At 39.0% G+C, this 19,786-nt stretch overlaps 1 long non-coding RNA gene and 1 pseudogene across 1 annotated transcript in view; both read right to left on the reverse strand.

Annotated features, from left to right (window-relative positions):
• The window catches only part of LOC122121042, a 29,036-nt gene extending 9,713 nt beyond the window's left edge, over window positions 1-19,323 (reverse strand). Inside the window, exon 1 of the long non-coding RNA XR_006149862.1 lies at window positions 19,249-19,323. This is a non-coding gene — a long non-coding RNA (uncharacterized LOC122121042). The remainder of the gene's footprint in view (window positions 1-19,248) is intronic.
• Window positions 791-1,248, reverse strand: LOC122121040 (annotated as a pseudogene).
• Window positions 19,324-19,786: the final 463 nt, after the last annotated feature.

Below are 19,786 nucleotides of genomic sequence, written 5' to 3' on the forward strand. Positions count from 1 at the left end.
GCTTGGTTTCTATGACTTTAGCTGTGTAGAAACTTTTTATTTTAAGGTAGTCCCATTTGTTGAGTCTCTCTCCAATTGGTTGTGACCCTGGGACTCTGTTCAGGAAGTTCCTGCCTGTGCCTATAAGTCGTGTCTCTCCTACTCTGTCCTGCAGTAGTTTCAGAGATTCAGTTTTGATGTTAAGGTCTTTAATCCATTTTGAGTTGATGTTGGTGCATGGTAATAGGCTGGGATCCACTTTTAGTTTTCTACATGTGGCCGCCCAGTTTTCCCAGCACCAGTAGTTGAAGAGGCTGTGTTTCTTCTACTGTATGTCTTTGGCTCCTTTGTCAAATATCAGCTGACTGTAGGCATGTAGGTTTTTTTTTCACACTGAAGTTATGTATTTTAACAGGCTTACATGTAATATTCATATATAAAAAACTTTAAGTGCTTTTCTCCAATTTAAAATCTAAAGAATTCAAAAATAAGGCATTCAATATTTGAAAAAAGTACAGATTTACAAAATGTGTATATTCTGTCATGAAAACTCCACACCAACATTATACACTTGGAAAAAAATACAAACAGGATATATTACAAATTTAGGCAGCAATAACTTAGTTCACACCATGCAATAAAAAATACATTAATCAAGATACACAAGCTTTTCGTAGGTTCTAAACTGAAGGACTTTTTTCTTTTTTTGCAGAATCCTTAAAACCTGTGGCACTCAAAATTTGTTAGCCTTTCTACTGGGAGGTAAATTATACACAACAATGATGAAAAACATGAACCGACCAGTTGTCTATTATGAATCATTCCAGCTCTGTTCAACAATGGCCGAAACTCTTTTCTCATATTCTTGTTTGTTTTCCTGATAAAGCTGTGCTGCCTGGCTATTGGCTGGACTGTTTGGATTCGGTTCATCCAGCAAAGACTGAATTGGTGTTAAAATAGAAGATACATCATATGTTGGACTCCATCGATTCTGAAGGATATCTAAACATATGTTACCATTAGTGTACAAATTTGGATGAAACATTTTGGATAAAAACCTAACAGGTGGTGGTTTATTTGGATACTCTTCAGAAAATTCTATTGCTAGTTTAAAAATACCATCTTCAAAGGGTGTCCTTCTGGCCCAAATATAACTGTATTCCACTGCATGATGTTGTTTTCAAATGGTGCACCACTGACCTCCACGGGTGGGTCCTCTTGCAATCTCTTGAAATCTCACATGAGCCTTCTCCAAGCCGGGGTCGACATGCTTCCCCAGTTTCCCCATGGTCAGTCTCAGGCGTGTGATTTTATTTCTGGATCTTCTATTGTATTTCATTGGTCTTCGGGTCTGTTTTTGTGCCAGTACAGGCTGTCTTTGTTATTACGACTCTATAGTAGAGTTTGAAGTACGGCTTTGAGATCTCTCTCATGTTGTCTTTTTTGCCTAGAATTGTTTCGGCTATTCTAGGTCTTTTGTTGTTCCATATGAATTTTTCGACTGGTTTCTGTATTTCAGTGATGTACGTCATTGGGATTTTGATAGGAAATGCATTGAATTTGTATATTAATTTTGGCAGTATGGCCATTTTCACTATATTAAGTCTGCCTATCCAAGAGCATGGGAGGTCTTTCCATTTCCTGGTGTCCTCTGTAATTTCTTTCTTTAAGTTTTTATAGTTTTCATTAAATAGTTCTTTTACATCTTTGGTTAGGTCAATTCCTAAATATTTTATTGGGGGGAGGGTATTGTGAATGGGGTTGTTCCCTTTATTTCCCTCTCTGCTTGTACATTGTCAGTGTACAGGAAGGCAACTGATTTTTTGTGGGTTGATTTTGTATCCTGCTACTTTGCCAAAGTGGCTTATAAGTTCAAAGAGTTTGGGGATGGAGTTTTTGGAATCGTGAAGGTATAGTATCATGTCATCTGCAAAAAGGGATAGTTTAACTTCTTCCTTCCCTATGCAGTTCCCTTTAATGTCTTTTTCTTGCTTTATTGCCCTGGCTAAGGGTTCCAGGACTATATTGAAGAGGAGTGGAGACAGTGGGCATCCTTGCCTTGTTCCTGATTTTAGGAGAATTGGTTGTAGATTTTCCCCATTAATTATAATATTGGCTATTGGTCTGTCATATATGGCTTTTATTGTTTTAGGGAAAGTTAAGACACTTAGTTTTAAGGAATTGGTTCATGCAGTTGTGGATACTGGAAAATTCAAAATCCACAGAGCATGATCTCTCTATTACTGTCTTAAGGCATATTTCTTTCTTTCTGAGGAAACCTCAGTTTTCACTCTTAAAGTTGTTAAATGATTGGATCACGCCAAGGTATGTACCAAGGGTAATTTTCTTTCCTTTAAACCAACTACCTAGCTGGGCACCAGTGGTTCATGCCTATAATCTAAACTACTTAGGAGGCTGAGATCTGAGGATCACAGTTCAACGCCAGTCTAGGCAGGCAAGTGTGTGAGACTCTTATCTCCAATTAACCACCAGAAAAACAGAAATGGAGTTGAGATTCAAAGTGGTAGAGTACTAGCCTTGAGCAAAACAGCTCAGGGACAGAGTCCAGGCCCCAAGTTCAAGCCCCACAACTGACCAATACTACAACAATAACTAAAACAACAACAGCTAACTTTAAATATTGACAACATTATAGAAAACCATTAAAGCAACATCTAGACTAGTAATTTTCAAACAACTAGGCACTATAATATAGCCAAGTAGATGACCAATTACAGTGTTTAAGGAAGTGACTGGCTGTGGGGCAGCATGGGTCCCAGCCTGAGAAACTATGTGTGCCATCCCCTACTACCAACAAACTCTAGGCACTATTTCCCTTTGTCTCAGGTTTTCTCTTATTTCCTATGGCTGGAACTTCTAAATTCAGTGACTCAGCCAGATTTGAAATATAGTGCTAGAAGTGGAAGTGTGGCTCAAGTGATAGAATGCCAGCCTTGAGCAATAAAAGCCAAGTGAGTTCAAGCACTAGCATGTGAACACACACACACACACACACACACACACACACACACACACACACAGTAGCTATTACATTGGACTATGTCCTGTATTTGCAAGGGTGACATCAAAGTTTAAGATCAACAGAGAGATTGGAGTTTTGCTCTTAAGTGATCACAGAAATTACCGCTTTCACTATGTATTTGTTCCCCAACAGTTTTCTTCATTTGTAAGCTTAAACCAAAGTAATATGTATAAAATACTTTGGCTAGTACTTTGGACGTAATAAACAATACATGAATGTAGGCTGTTTTGTCATCATTGCTATTATTACTACTAGCAGTAGGAAACTACGCTGAGCCCTCTAAAAAAGTATGAATTGAAGCCAGCGCCGGTGGCTCATGCCTGTAATCCTACACAAAAGACTTAGATCTGAGGATCGTGGTTCAAAGACAGGCTGAGCAAGGAAATCCATGAGATTCTTTTCTCTAACTAACCACAAAAAAAGCCAGAAGTGGAGCTGTGGACCAAGTGCTAAAAGCACTAGCATTGAGAAAAAAGATGCCCAGAGACAGCATCCAGGCCCTGAGTTCAAGCCCCAGTACTAGCACAAAAAAAGTATGAATTCAACCAAGTTTGTATTTAAGGACATTTTCTGATGCTAGCCTGTTCCCAGCATCCAGTGGCAGCAGCTCAGGTCAGGTAGCTAAGAGAACATTGGTCGCATCCCATCCATGCTTCCATTCCAGCACCTGCCACTTCTGATAAATACATCAGCTGAATACAAAGAGTGTGATAGCCATGTGCAAACAGCATAAGCAAGGCCCCCTCAACTATAACCATCTCCTACTCCTCCTACCCTATTATCAATCTCTTAGAGAATCTAGTTTCCACAATGTGTGCCCCCTCAATGTGTCTACATTACCCACATAAATGAGACCTCTCCTCACCCAAACTATCATTAATACCACCTTCAGGAAAGAGAGGTGCAGAAAGTTAAAAGAGCCTTGCCTCAAGGTACACGATCAATGAAGAAATAGAGACTTGAACCCACTTATAAAGGAATCAAAGCCCATATACACTATGCTAACCTACCCTAAGATGCCAGTGTCTTCAAATTATTTTTTAAATATTTAAATACCTTTAAGTAGTTGTACAAAGGAGTTGTCATTCAACAAAGCAGTTTATGAATACAATCTACTTTGATCAGTGTCACCCATTTCATCATTCTCAGCCATCTTTCCCAACTCATCCTTTCCCTCACTTTTCTTAAATTTTGTAGGTTATAATTGAATTTTTTTTACTATATTCTCCCTTCCTTCTTTTCTTCATTTATCTACCTTCCTCCTCTTGACCTCATCCATCCTAAGTACCTGTTTACTGGGTATTTATTTTGTTGAACTATGATTTTGCCTTGCTAAGGAATTACACTGTTTGAGATCTCCCCTAAACCTACCATATTTCAATTAATACATTTATGTACACTTACCTACACCCAAGGTTGTCTCTAGTAAGAAACCTGCCTTTTGCTGGATATGCTAGCTCAAGCCTGTAATCCCAGCTATTTGGAAGATGAAGATTGGGAGATCACAGTTTGAGGACAGCTGAAGCATAAAAGGTTGTAAGAAGTCAGGCACTGGTGGTCCATGCCTGTAATCTAGTCACTCAGGAGGCTGATATTTGACAACCACAGTTCAAAGCCAGCCTAGCTAGGAAAGTCCATTAAACTCTTATCTCCAATTAATCACTAAAAAGGCAGAAGTGGATCTGTGGCTCAAGTGGTAGAGCACTAGCTTTGAGCAAAAAAAGCTCAGGGACAGAGCCTAGGCCCTGATTTCAAGCACCAGGACTGGCACCCAATAAAAGTTTATGAGACTCCATCTTACCAGTGATTATGGTGGTATACCGATTAACCCTAGCAACATGAGGAAGTAAAGAACGAGGATTGCAGCCCAGGAAAAACATGGCATAAAGTGACTTCCTACCTTGAAAATAATCAAGGTAAAAGGGGGCTGGAGGTATGGCTTAAGTGGAAGAATGCCCTGAGTTCAAATCTCAGTACTATACACACAAAAAAAAGAAAATTTGCCTTTCAAAAGGGAGTCATGTAGATGCAAAACAAAAAAGCATGAATCTGAAAGAAGAAATTTGTTTAAATTAAACTGTAGCATATTTAGGATATGGAAAGAATTATATGAAGATGGACTTTAAAAACAGACAAAACCCAGGTGCTAGTGGCTCACACCTATAATCCTAGCTACTCAGGAGGCTGAGATCTGAGGATCATGGTTGGAAGTCAGCCTGAGCAGGAAAGTCTGTGACTCTTATCTACACTAAACTACCAAAAAAAAACCCATAGGTAGAGCTGTGGCTCAAGTGGTAGAGCACTAGCCTTGAGAAAGAAGAAGCTCAGGGTCAGAGCCCCGGCTCCAAGTTCAGGCCCAGGTCACACACCAAAAAAATAAAATAAAAATAAAAATAGACAAAAAGAATGCTTTAAAGAAGTTGACAGCTTCCATGACCTGTATCACAAATAAGTTTAGCATATGTTCTTGGTAATGTCCTAGAAGAATTGATTCATAAAGGCAGAATATTTAGGCAAGGGGGCAAGAGAGTGGAAGCGAGATCTGGAGGCAGACATTCTTTGGAGATGCCTCAGAAGCAGATCGCTGAATAAAGTCTAGATCTGAGTCTTAAGGTGCTCACCTTATTACAAGCCAACTTAAGTGGAAGCAGATAGAGAAATAAGTGATTGCAGAGGCTTCTGCAAAGTGTAGTGTTAAGGTTCTCTCTTTTTTATATACATTTTTTATTGTAAAAATAGTGTACAGAGAGGTTACAGTTACATGAGTTAAATAATGAGTATATTTCCTATCAAGCATTGTTACTTCCTCCTTTGTTTTTCCCCTACCTTCCCTTCCCTCCCCTTTCCAACTCCTCCCTCCCTCTCCTCCACAAGTTGTAAAGTTCGTTTTTCAACATAGTGTCTTGTACATCTCCTTGTTACAATGGGTCGACCTGTATCCCTATGCTTAAATAAGGTCCTCTCTTTCTAGGCATGCATTCTGCCAGGCTACCAAAAGAAAAAAAAAACCTTAAAAGCACTTTAAATCATTTCAGGGCTTGTCATATCTTAGCTAAGCTGTCAATGTGGAAGAAAATCACTGAATAATTACAAGTACTTCCACTGTTCTTCTAAATTAGGCAATAAATAGGATGACTCACTGAAAGAGACATCAGTACTTTTGCAAGCTCTCTGCAGCACACTGAAATGGGTAATTATTGAATACACAGTAAAGAGCCACCCAAGGTAGCATAGCCTGCAGGAATGTCTGGAGGGGAGGAGCTTTAGGACACATACTACCTTGAAACAGCTAGTATCTCATAGATTAGGAAATACAAACAGCCTGGTTCTGGTGGCTCACACCTGAGATCTTAGGATTACAGTTCAAAGCCAAGCTGGCCAGGAAAAGTTCATAAGACTCTTATCTTTAATTAATCTCCAAAAAGCAGGATGTGGCGATGTGGCCTCAAGTGGTAGACGAGAAAAAGCTGAAGGACAGTACTCAGTCCAAGTCCCAGTAGTAGTGAGTGCATATGTGTGCACACACGCATGCACACACACACAAGAACTACAATAAAATATTCTAAATTAGCTATAAAAATGTCCTTCAGAACTACTTGTCATCTCCTCCTCAGCTTCTGGGGGGGGGGCAGTCCCCAAAAGACCCTAACTACCTGTCTTAGTCATCTCTGATTGCCATGACAAAATATCACACACTAGTAATTTCAACAATGGAAAACTAGTTTGTTGTAGTGCTGAAAGGCTGGAAGCCTGAGATCAGGATGCCAGATGGTTGAGATCCTGGTGATGACTCCATTTCTGGAAGGCAGATGGCCTCTCCTCGAAGATCATGTGCCTTCCCTTGTCCTTCTCTCTCTTCTGCTTGCCTTATGTCTCCCTCTTTTCTTTCCTTCTCCTTCTTTCACCCTCTCCTTCTTCTCCTTTTTTTCTCTGATAACATCACTAATCCCAGCATTATGTACCCTCAACACTTAATGTAACCCAAGCACTTTCTAAAGGCTCCATCTCCAAATACCATTACACTATGGGCAGGACTTCAACACATAAGTTTGGAAAGGACAAAAATATTTCATCTATAAGAGTATTCTCACCTGCCAGACCAAAAGCACCTTCAGAAAATAAAAAAGGTTCAAACAATTGAATATTTCTATTTTCAGTGAAAAATACACTCTCATGCAAACATCATTTTTATGATACTCTCTTGCCTCTCTGCTTGCATAATCAAGTCTAAGTTTGAAAATTCCTCAAACTTTGGTAATGACATGTTTCACTATCTCTTTTCTATCTAAAAATTTCCTTTAGGAGATATATTATCTTCATATGGAACTGAAACTTGGCACTTTTAGACTTGATATTTATAGTTTTAACTATATACATGTAATGCTAATGTTCAACTTTATAGCTTGTAATTTTGCAGGAAGACAGATTTGAATTAGTATCATCGTGGAAACTTGTGGCTGCACCAGGCACTTAACTAGTCAGGATATGTCATTTGCCTTCTAGCATCTACTCTCTCAAAAGGACATTATATTTAATGTCCTTTTACCATCCCTGCTTTACAAATGAGGCAATTGAAGAAATTAAATAGCATGCATTTGTATAACAAACACTTATAGAGTTTCTGTCCTGGAAATTGCCCAGGCAGCAGCAAACAAAATAGCCATTGTGGAGTGCATATTCTTGAAGGGAAAGGATTAAAAGAATCAACTTCATCTAATAAACAAGATGATGGCAGTGAAGAAAGGCTTTATGAGAATAATACATCAACACCCTAAAAGAAAAAGAAGGAAAAAAATGACAAGCTAAATAAAGCCAAGACCATACTTTCAGCATAAAGAAAATCAGATGCCAGAGGAATGGGTTAATGCAAATTGTTCTACTTCACAAAAAAAGCACCTTATGCAATAAAGTGTCTCCTGTTGAAGTACATTTAATAAAAACCATATAAATTCCTATTACACATAGATATTATAAACTATTTTTACCATTTAAAAACATGCATATTGAAATAAGATTGAAAACATATTCATTCACTCAAATATATTCAACCAATATTTTTTGAATCTACGGTGTATAACATGCTATTGTATTTCTTATACTTTCTTTCTTTTTCGTCTCTTTTTGGGACCTGGTCTCAGCATGATAGCTTTGAACTCCTGGTTTCAAGTGACACTGGGAAAGCAGGTATGTGCCATTGCACCAGACCAAAAATGCTATTCTTCACTTAGAATACAACAAAGAAAAAGCCAAGGTCTCTGTCTTTAGAGAACTGCAATTGTAGTGGTAAAAGGAAAATAAACTGAACAAAAGCATTCATTAGGTTAATTTTAGCAAGTAGTAAGTACTCCTGAAGGTGATAAGACAAAGTGATAGAAAGGGTGCAGCTACTTTAGATCCAAAAGGGTCTGAGACAATGACATTTGAACTGAGACCTATGCATGGTCAACTATCAATAGATCTTGGAAAAGAGATCTCAGAATGACAGCGTAATAAAATGGAACTTCCAACAGAGAAACCTAGTTCATCAGGTACTAAGAATGAAGATGACATATCATCTTGTCAGTGGGTGCATTGTATTTAGTTGAGAGAGACAGAGAGAGAAGGATCAAATCATGTAGGGATTTATATGCCATTAAAAGGAGTTGGGCTGGGTGCTGGTGGCTCAGGCCTATAAACCTAGCTACTCAGGAAGTTAAAATAAGAGTTTGAGGCCAGCTGGGGTAATTAACTACCAAAAAACCAGAAGTGGAGCTACAGTTCAAGTGGTAGAATACTAGATTTGAGCATAAAAAGCTCAGAGACAATGCCCAGACCCTGAATTCAAGCCCCAGGAGTTGATGCTGGTCACTGGTGGCTCAGGCTTATAATCTTAATTACCCAGAAGACTGAAATCTGAGGATCAAGATGGAAAGTTCTGCTAGGCAAAACAAAAAACAAAAACAAAAACAAAAAAAAACAACAACTGTGAAATTATCTCCTATTAACAGAACAAAGTCTGAAGTGGAAGTTTGCCTCAAGTGGGAGAACTCTGGCTGTGAGCTAAAAGCTAAGTGAGAGCATGAGGCCCTGAGTTGAAGCCCCAGTACACACACATGCACACACACACACACACACACACACACACACACACACACACACACACACTCATGTTGGTTTTATTGTAAGTAAATGGGATACTCACTCTAGAAGTGATATCTTACTGAGCTTCTTGATTATTTCAGTTCTCCATAAAATTGGTCTGAACAAAGGGCTGGAGCAGAAGCATAGAGCAGTAAAGAATAGGAGTGAAGCTCTGAAGTTTCATGCAATCCCATTTGTCCAACTTTTCCTTGATTTGTTGTGTTTCTGAGTCTTTATTAAGAAAATAAGAAAATTTCAGCCTGTGCCAAGGAACCCTAGAGTTTCTCCTATTCCTTCCTGCAATGTTTTCAGAGTATCTGCTTTCACTTTGAGGTCTTGATCCATTTGGAGTTGATTCTGGTGCAGGGTGATATATAAGGATCTAAGTTTAGTTTTCTACTGTGTTTAACCAATTTGGCCAGCACCAAGAGGCCTGAAGAGGCTGTCTTTCTTCCATCCTATTTTTTGGCTCCCTTATCGAAGATTAGTTGAAAAGCAGTATGGAGGTTCCTCAAAAGACTACACATAGCTCTTCCCTATGACCCAGCAATTCCACTTCTGGGCATTTACCCAAATGTTCACAAACAAGGCCACATTAAAGCTACCAGCACAACTATGTTTATCACAGCATTATTCACCATAGCTAAGATATGGAATCAACCAAGATGCCCTCAGTAGATGAATAGATCAAGAAAATATGATATGATATATATATATAGTTCCATCCAAAAGAATGGTGCCCCATTTGTAAGGAAATGGAAAGACTTGGAAAAAATCATATTAAGTGAAGTAAGCCAGATGCAAAGAAACATAGGTCCCATGGTTTCCCTTATTTGCAATAATTAGTATATGTCTAGGATTATCTTAGCAGATGAGAAGAATAGCTCAATAGTCACATACAAATGACCATATAAGCTAATGCTAAATGAAATGAACTCCAAGACATGGACACAAGAGGTTTTCCTTTGTTGTTGCTTTTAATGTACTATGTGATTTTTGTTTCCTTTATATGTTCTTCTCCTTATGGTATATCCCCTGTTGTCACTGTATTTGACTCTGGTACCCTGGTATTGTATATACATTTATTTGAATTAGGGAAGGGAAGGGGAACAACTGAATGGTGAGACAAAGGACAAGGGGGAACCAATGCAACATTGATATACACAAGACAGTATGTTGGAAATGATCTGTACAACTTGGGGGTAGGGGTGGGAGGAGGGAAAGCAGGAGAAAAATGAGGAAAGGGGTAACAAGTTTAACAAAAAATGTACTTATTATACCTTACTTGTGTAACTGTAACCCCTCTGTACATCACCTTGACAATAAAAAATGAGATTCTAACATGAAAAAAAAGAATAGGGCTGAAGGAGTTCTTAAGTGGTAGAACGTCAGCTGAACAAGGTAAGCTAAGCAAGCCCCAGGCCCTGAGTTCAAACTTAATACTGGTGAGAGAGACAGAGAGAGGGGGGAGGGAGAGAGAGAGGGAAGGAGGGAGAGAGAATGAGAGAGAGAACACACACATACATACAGAGACACACAGAGAAAGAGAGAGAGCGCTGCATCAGATCTGCTTCTGAGCATGTTTCACTCTGTCTGGCCCTCTCAATATACTATCAAACCAGGAGAGGGTTCATGGAAGCTATTTAAGTTTTCTGGAAGGTAAATAGCCAGACAGAGAAGAAAATCACAACAGAAGTAGAATTATCATTGAGTTAGCAGCGAGTTTACTTTTATTTCATTTTTGTATTGTTTTCCTTTAATATTGCCTAGCACAAGCTCAACATAACCTCAAGTGCAGAAGTGACCATAGTGGCTTACAGAGCTCCATGAGAAGCCCTCTACTGCTGTGTTGGAAGGTCATGAAGGTGATTCTGCATGCTCAGAGGGGATATAGGATGCTTCTTGGTGCATCACCTACCACCACAGTGTGTCCTGTGAAAGAAATAGCAGGCCTAAAGAACCAAATCTCAGAGAGAAGAGACTTATCCTATCTACTTGATGGATCTGTAGTTCCAAGAGGGAGGAGTAAATATGTGGTAACTTTTTCTCTCTGTACCCTTCTCTGAGATGAGGACAGGGGCTTAATTAGGAAAGTGAATGATGGTCTGAGATAGAATATCAAGTTTCTGATTGGGGGACCATAAAAGGGAGACTCAACAGAGAAAGATATACCTGGAAAGTTGGAGAGAGGGTAAGGTTTGGATAAACACCGTGTGTGTGTGTGTGTGTGTGTGTGTGTGTGTGTGTGTGTGTGTGTGTATGTGTGTGTGTGTGTGTGGTTTTAATGAAGTTTAGTAGTCTAAGGCTCAGTCTTAAGTTGTGTACATAGGGATCGTCGAATCTTTATTAGTATATCAAATATTTTGAAAACTGAAGAGATAACAGACCATTGCCTTCTTTCCAAACTGGTCACTGAATGGTATATTTATACTACAGATGTGAATGACATTACAAAGTATATGGAAGTTTAACTGATATTGGAACCGTAAGCAACATAAGTTAAGGTGGAATATTGGATCAGAAATTAACTAGGTTGATTACTTACTTTATCAAAATGTTGATGTTCTCAAAAATGTTCAGAAAAGACTCTGAGTTTTGTAACATAACTTTCCAAAGGACAAAATAAATCTAAAACTACAAAGGCATATAAAAGCCTTGCAGATTTCTGTGCATCAGGGGAAATAGACATAAAAACAGAGATGACACAAATGTTTGAATTCGCTGACAAATACAGCTATTATATATTCAAATAAGCAATCTTGAACATTCTTACAACAAGTGCAACAATAACCAAATTTCAGTGCAGTGGACAGACTTATATTTGACCTCTAGGACCAACCTGCCCCTCTATTATTCATGCTTTTCCATAAAATCCTCCCCTTGAAGTTGGAAAGACCTATGAATTTTTTTTGTGCTGGGGCTTGAACTCATGACATGGGCACTGTCCCTAAACCTTTTCTCTCAAGTCTGGTGCTCTAACATTTTAGCCATACCTCCACTTACAGCTTTTTGGTGGTTAACTGGAAATTAGAGTTTCATGGATTTTCTTTCCTGGGCTGGCTTTGAACCATGATCCTCAAATCTCAGCCTCCTGAGTAGCTAGGATTGCAGGCATGGGCCACTGGTGTCCAACATTCTTATCTCTTGTTCCTGGTTAGGTGAAATATGTGCTTTGTTCTACCTTGTGCTTCCACTATGAGAATGGTATCTTATCCCAGGCCAAAGCCGAAGGGTCAATTGATCATAGCCTGAAATTTCTGACACTATAAGCTGAAAAAGCCTTTTCTTTTCTAAGTTGATATCTCAAGTACTTGTTACACAAAGGGAAAGTTGTCCAACACATGTGTTAAATCATTAAGTAATTGGTGGTCCAACAATAACACTGAGCAAAGCTATAGAAGCTATAAAGAAGACCCAAATAGAAATTTTAAAACTGAAATATTATGAAAACATCATCAATGGATATAATAGTGGAAGGAAGATGACTAAGGACAGAACAAGTGAGTTTAAGATTAACCAGTACATATTATCCATTCTGAAAAAAATGAAATATAACATAGTTTTAGATATTTGTGAGCCGATAAAAATGGTTGAATATTTGAATTTTCACAACCATAGAAAGAAAGGCTAGTCTACTGATGGTAAATTTTTCTGAAGAATTAACAGAAGAAAAACTTTAAATTTTATAAACATATCTGTTTAAGGCTGAGAAAATCCAAACATGAGTAAACCAAAAGAAATTCATGCCCCAAACTATAGACAACAAAACAATATTGAAAACAGCCAGAGACAACAGGACCTGGTGAGACATACACATATTTCTAGCACTTGACAGGTAAGGCAGGAGAATCTCATGGCCTGGCCTATGAGATTTACTAAGAAAAAAATTACATGAAAAGATTCAGAGGAAAAAATGATCCCTTCTGTATGTGAGAAAAATGATTGGAAAGATTGTAGAAATCATTGCAGAGGTGTCATAAAAAGTGGCACAAGCTGGGTACTTGTGGCTAGCTACTCAAGAGGCTGAGATCTGAGGATCACAGTTCAAAGCCAGCCTGGACAGGAAGTCTATGAGATTCAATTCTCTAATTAAGCACCAGAAAGCTGGAAGTAGCACTGTGGCTCAAAGTGGTAGAGTGCTAGACTTGAGTGAAGAAGCTCAGGGAAAGTGCCCAAGTCCTGAGTTCAAGCCCCACAACTGAAAGCTAAGTATGCATTTTTAAATTCTTATGTCATGCGTTGTCAAGCTCGGGCATGTAGGCCAAAGCAAAACAGTAGGTTTTTGCTTTCGTGTCTCATGCCTGTAATCATATCTACTCAGGATGCTGAGATTTGAGGACGAACGTTTGAAGTCAGCCTGAGCAGAGACGTTTGTGAGACTCTTATCTCCAATTAACCACCAAAAGGCCAGAAGTGAAGATATGGCTCAAGGGGTAGAGCACTAGACTTGAGCAGAAAAGCTCAGAGACAGTGACCAGGCCCAGAAGTTCAAGCCCTAGGACCAGCACACACAAACGCACACACACAGACACACACACACACACACACACACACACACACACCACACACACACACCATAATGTGTAACATTTGTGTGTGATGCAGCTAGAATAGTGTTTACAGGAAAATTTTTGGCATTAATTTCCTATATTAGGAAAGAAGGAAAATCTTGTAATTAGAAAAGTAATAAACTCAAAGTAAACCGAATAAGTAATAATGGTCAGAATAATAGTCATTAAAAATTTAAAAAAACACAAAAAATTCTTTGGATCAAGAGCAGACTGTCTTGAAAAGGTTCATAAAAATTACCCTTTAAAAGAGAACTATACCAAAACAATTCTAGGGGATAAAGACAATATGGGAGGGCTATCCATGCCGAACTTCAAACTCTACTACAGAGCTATAATAACAAAGACAGCATGGTACTGGCACAAAAATAGACCCGAAGACCAATGGAACAGAATAGAAGATCCAGAAATAAATCCACAGGCCTACAGCCAGCTGATATTCGACAAAGGAGCCAAAGACATACAATGGAAGAAACACAGCCTCTTCAACCACTGGTGCTGGGAAAACTGGGCAGCCACATGCAGAAAACTAAAAGTGGACCCCAGCCTATCACCATGCACCAACATCAACTCAAAATGGATTAAAGACCTTAACATTAAACCTGAATCTCTGAAACTACTGCAGGACAGAGTAGGAGAGACACTTGAACTAATAGGCACAGGAAGGAACTTCCTGAACAGAGTCCCAGGGTCACAACAAGTTGGAGAGAGACTCGACAAATGGGACTACCTTAAAATAAAAAGCTTCTGCACAGCTAAATCTATCGCAACTAAGCTAGAAAGACAACCAACTAATTGGGAAAAAATATTTACCAGCAATATATCAGACAAGGGGTTAACATCCTGTATATACAGGGAACTCAAGAAACTAATCCCTCCCAAACCTAACAAACCAATTACTAAATGGGCAAGGGAACTAAAGAGGGACTTCTCAAATGAAGAAATAAAAATGGCAAAGAAACACATGAGGAAATGTTCATCATCCCTGGTGGTGAAGGAAATGCAAATAAAGACAACCCTGAGATACCACCTTACCCCAGTCAGAATGTCCCACATCCACAAATCAGCCAACGACAAATGCTGGAGGGGATGTGGAGAAAGAGGAACCCTATTACACTGCTGGTGGGAATGTACACTTATCCAACCACTTTGGAAAGCAGTCTGGAGGATCCTTAGAAAGCTAAAGATTGACCTCCCTTACGACCCAGTCATACCACTTCTAGGCATCTACCCTGAACAACAGGAACCAATATACAAGGACACGTGCACCTCCATGTTTATTGCAGCACTGTTCGCAATAGCTAGGATATGGAAACAACCTAGATGCCCCACCACAGATGAATGGATCCAAAAATTGTGGTATCTATACACAATGGAATATTATGCAGCCATTAGAAATGACAAAATAATGGCATTTGCAGGGAAATGGATGGAGCTAGAAGGAATCATGTTGAGCGAGGTAAGCCAAGAACGAAGAGACAAACGGTACATGGTCTCCCTGATAAGTGGATGCTAAATCCAAAATGTTAGGTGATACGACAAAACTAACAGGACTTAAGAAACAAAGAACTCCCGCTCATCTGGTTGAACCACTACTAAATATCCCCATGCTGCTGATCACAAATATGGTATATAACATGTGAACACTGTTATATATTACAGACTGTGATAGACAATTTGCTCCAGGAAAGTTAGAATGAACTTGTGACTTTGAAATTATGTAATCACTTAATCACAATCAAAAAAAAAAAAAGAACCTCGGGGAAGGGAGGGAGGGAGGGGATGGTAGGGGGAAAACAATGGAGGGGGTAACAATGTTCAAGAGGAAGTGTACTCATTACCTCACTCATGTAACTGTAACCCTCTGTATAGTATCTTTACAATAAAAAAAAATAACAACAACAGCAACAAAAAAAAAAAAAAGAGAACTATAGACCCATTTCTTTGATGAACATTGATGCAAAACTTCTCAACAAAATTTTGGCCAATCGACTTCAACAATCCATCTAAAAACTCACACACCACGATCAAACAGGATACATTTCAGGGATGCAAAGCTGGTTCAATATACGCAAATCAATTAATATAATTCATCACATCAACAGGAGCAAGGATAAGAACCACATGGTTATCTCAATAGATGCAGAAAAAGCATTTGACAATATCCAACACCCCTTTATGATGAAGGTCTTGGAAAAATTAGGAATCCATGGAACATTCCTCAATACCATAAAGGCTGTATATGACAAACCTACAGCCGGAATTATACTTAATAGTGAAAAACTAAAGCCATTTCCTCTTAACTCAGGAACAAGACAAGGATGTCCACTCTCTCCACTTCTCTTCAATCCAGTATTAGAATGCCTAGCTACAGCAATAAGACATGATGCAAACATAAAGGGGATCCAAATAGGGAAAGAAGAATTAAAACTCTCCCTCTTTGCAGATGACATGATCATGTATTTAAAGAATCCCATAGACTGCACTCCCAAATTACTCAAGCTGATTCAAAACTTTGGCAAAGTAGCAGGGTATAAAATTAACCCTCAAAAATCAATGGCTTTTCTGTATGCCAACAATGAGAAAAGTATGGCTGAAATTAGGAAAGCAACTCCATTCGTAATACCCTCACAAAAAATAAAATACCTAAGAATTAACTTAACCAAAGAAGTGAAGGACCTCTATGATGAAAACTTTAAAAACTTGAAAAAGGAAATCAAAACTTTCTAAGTGGCAAAAACTCCCATGCATCTGGATTGGAAAGATCAACATCATGAAAATGGCAATACTTCCCAAGGCTTTCTACAAATTCTATGCGATACCTATCAAAATTCCAACCTCATTTTTCAAGGAAATAGAAGAGGCAATCCAAAAATTCATATGGAACAATAAAAGACCCCGAATAGCAAAAACGATCCTCAACAGAAAGAACAGTGCTGGAGGAATATCAATACCAAATTTCAAACTCTACTATAAATCCATAGTAATCAAAACAGCTTGGTACTGGCACAAGAACAGACCTCAGGACCAATGGAATAGAATTGAAAACCCAGAAATGAACCTACAGACCTAAAGTCATCTTTGATAAGGGAGCTAAAAAAAATAGAATGGAAGAAAGATAGCCTCTTCAGTAAATGGTGCTGGCAAAAATTGGTTAACTACTTGTAGAAAACTAAAGCTAGATCCTTATATATCACCCTGCACCAGAATCAACTCCAAATGGATCAAAGACCTCAGAGTCAAAGCAAACACTCTGAAACCATTACAGGATGGATTAGGAGAAACCCTAGGTCTCCTTGGCACAGGCCGAAATTTTCTTAATAGAGACCCAGAAACACAACAAATCAAAGAAAGGTTGGACAAATGGGATTGCATGAAGTTGCAGAGTTTCTGCATGGCAAAGGACATAGCTAGCAAGATCAATAGAAAGCCCACGGAATGGGAGAAGATCTTCACTAGCTATACAACAGACAAGGGTCTCATATCTAAAATATACCTGGAACTCAAAAAATTAAATCCCCCAACAACAAATCTTTAAAGAAATAACTGCCCAATAAATAAGTGGGCTAAAGACTTAAAGAGAAACTTCTCTGAAGAGGAAAGAAGGCTGGCCAATAGACACATGAAGAAATGATCAACCTCCCTAGCCATAAAAGAAATGCAAATCAAAACGACGTTGAGATACCACCTCACACCAGTTAGAATGGCTAAAATCAAGAACTCTAAAAACTCTAAAAACAGATGCTGGAGGGGATGTGGACAGAAGGGAACCTTACTGCATTGTTGGTGGGAGTGTAAACTTGTTCAACTACTTTGGAAAGTAGTATGGAGGTTCCCCAAAAGACTCCACATAGAGCTCCCCTATGACCCAGCAATCCCACTTTTGGGCATTTACCCAAATATTTACAAACAAGACCACACTAAAGCTACCAGCACGACTATGTTTATTGCAGCACTATTTACTATAGCTAAGATATGGAACCAACCTAGATGCCCCTCAGTAGATGAATGGATCAAGAAAATGTGGTATATATACACAATGGAATTCTATGCCTCCATCAGAAAGAATGACATTGCCCCATTTGTTAGGAAATGGAAAGGCTTGGAAAAATTTATATTAAGTGAAGTAAGCCAGGCCCAAAGAAACATAGGTCCCATGGTTTCCCTTATTTGCAATATCTAGTATATGTCTGAGTCAAGCAGAAAAAGTTAGATAAGGTGATGTTAGGGAAATGAACCCTAAGATATATATTCAAATGTTTATTTTCTTTCATGCGATTGTTTCTAACACATTTATAAGATTATTTCTTTGTTGCTTTGTATGTCCCTCCCCCACAGTATAACCCCTGCTTTCACTGTATTTGATGTTGGTATAATTTGTGGAGGGGAAGGGGAAAAACAAATCGTTTAAATAGGGATACAGGTGGACCCATTGCAACAATGAGATGTACAAATCGTTAGGTCGAAAACGAACTTTACAACTTTGGTGGGGGGGTGGTTTAGCGGGGAGGATTGGTGGGGGAGGATGGGAAGGGATGGGAAGGGGAAACAAAGGAGGAGGCTACAATGCTTGATAAGAAATGTACTCATTATCTTGCCCATGTAATTGTAACCCCTCAATATTTTCACAATAAAAAAATAAAAATTAAAAAAAGAAAAAATATTAAGATGATAACTTAGCTGTGTATACTGACTCCTCAAAAACCATAGACATTCTCCCAGGTTTAAACAGCTGGTCAGAAGAATCTGTAACTATTTTAGAACTTAAATACCTAATTTAAAATCCTAAAGACAAATTTATTAGGCAAATTAATTCCTTAGTCATAATCATCTATAATAAGAGAATTCACTATTAATTTCATGAAGCCAATATCACAGACTCAGCTCCAACATCAAAGATATGCTAAGAAAATCATGTCTCTGAAAAACACCACTCATAACTACAATATAGGTAAGATGTTTCAGAAATACCTTTTACAAGATTAAATCCCAGTGGCTGGTTATTATTTCCTACATCTGATACTATTATTTCAATCACTTGGTGTGGCTGCATTGGCCCCTTCGAACACACAGCTGCTGGACAATCCATGGTCACTCTGAAGGCAAGAGCAGAAACCCCAGGGACAGCAAAATATAAATAGTGCTTATTCCTGAGACTAGACAGCTTTTGCCACGTTAGAGCCGCTAAGTAGATCATTTTAACATGGGAAACCACAGTCATGTATGTAGTCATCATGGGGAGATCGCTACATCAATACCAGCTGCCGATAAAACCTGTAATATAAGACAGAATTTGGGCAAAAACTATCTGCACTGGTGCGGTGCACAGCCAATTAAACAATGAAGCGCGGAGCCCCTATCGATCTGGGGACCATTACAGTAAGATAGCGCCATGGCGCCCAAAGCGGCAAATGTGACCCAGCAGCGCGAGCATCTGGAGCTGTAGAAGATCGCAGATTGTGTGACCTCTGTGCCATCTCCGCACGGTGTATACGCTACCAGAAATGAGTGCTGTGGGTGCCAAAAGGAAACATTTACCTTTCACTGATGCGAAGAACGCGTCCTTGCAGTGGATAAAACACCTTCACCTCTCTGCACCGAAATTAAGTGTTCCGTGTTTCACAGCACTGACTTTCTGGTGTTACCTGAACAAAATGTCTGTTCCTCGAGACTTCCTGTGGAGAATAGTTGCTACTTCCGGGGCTTGAAAGCAAGTGCCCTGCGGTTAGACATTGGAAGCTTTGTTCAGCCCTGTCACAAAAGGTTTCCGTAACCTCTCAGAACCACTGAGGCTGACATTTTTTCCTATCCTTGAAATGAAGTGGAAACAAAGTCAGAAGAAGGAGAACTTGGGCAGGTGCCCAAGCCATTTCTCAGAAAAGGACCCAATCACCTATCTAGAATGCTTGGCACCAATGGAAAAACCTAATACCTTAAGGTGAGGTTTTCTGTTTGTTTGTTTTTGCCGTCCTGGGGCTTGAACTCTGCGCAGGCGCTGACCCTCAGCTCTTCCACAGCGCCACTTCCAGTTTTCTGGTGGTTAATTGGAGATAACAGTCTCACGGACTTTCCTGCC

This window comes from Dipodomys spectabilis, unplaced genomic scaffold, assembly GCF_019054845.1.
Source record: "Dipodomys spectabilis isolate Male_0828 unplaced genomic scaffold, ASM1905484v1 ptg000180l, whole genome shotgun sequence".
Taxonomy (NCBI): domain Eukaryota; kingdom Metazoa; phylum Chordata; class Mammalia; order Rodentia; family Heteromyidae; genus Dipodomys; species Dipodomys spectabilis.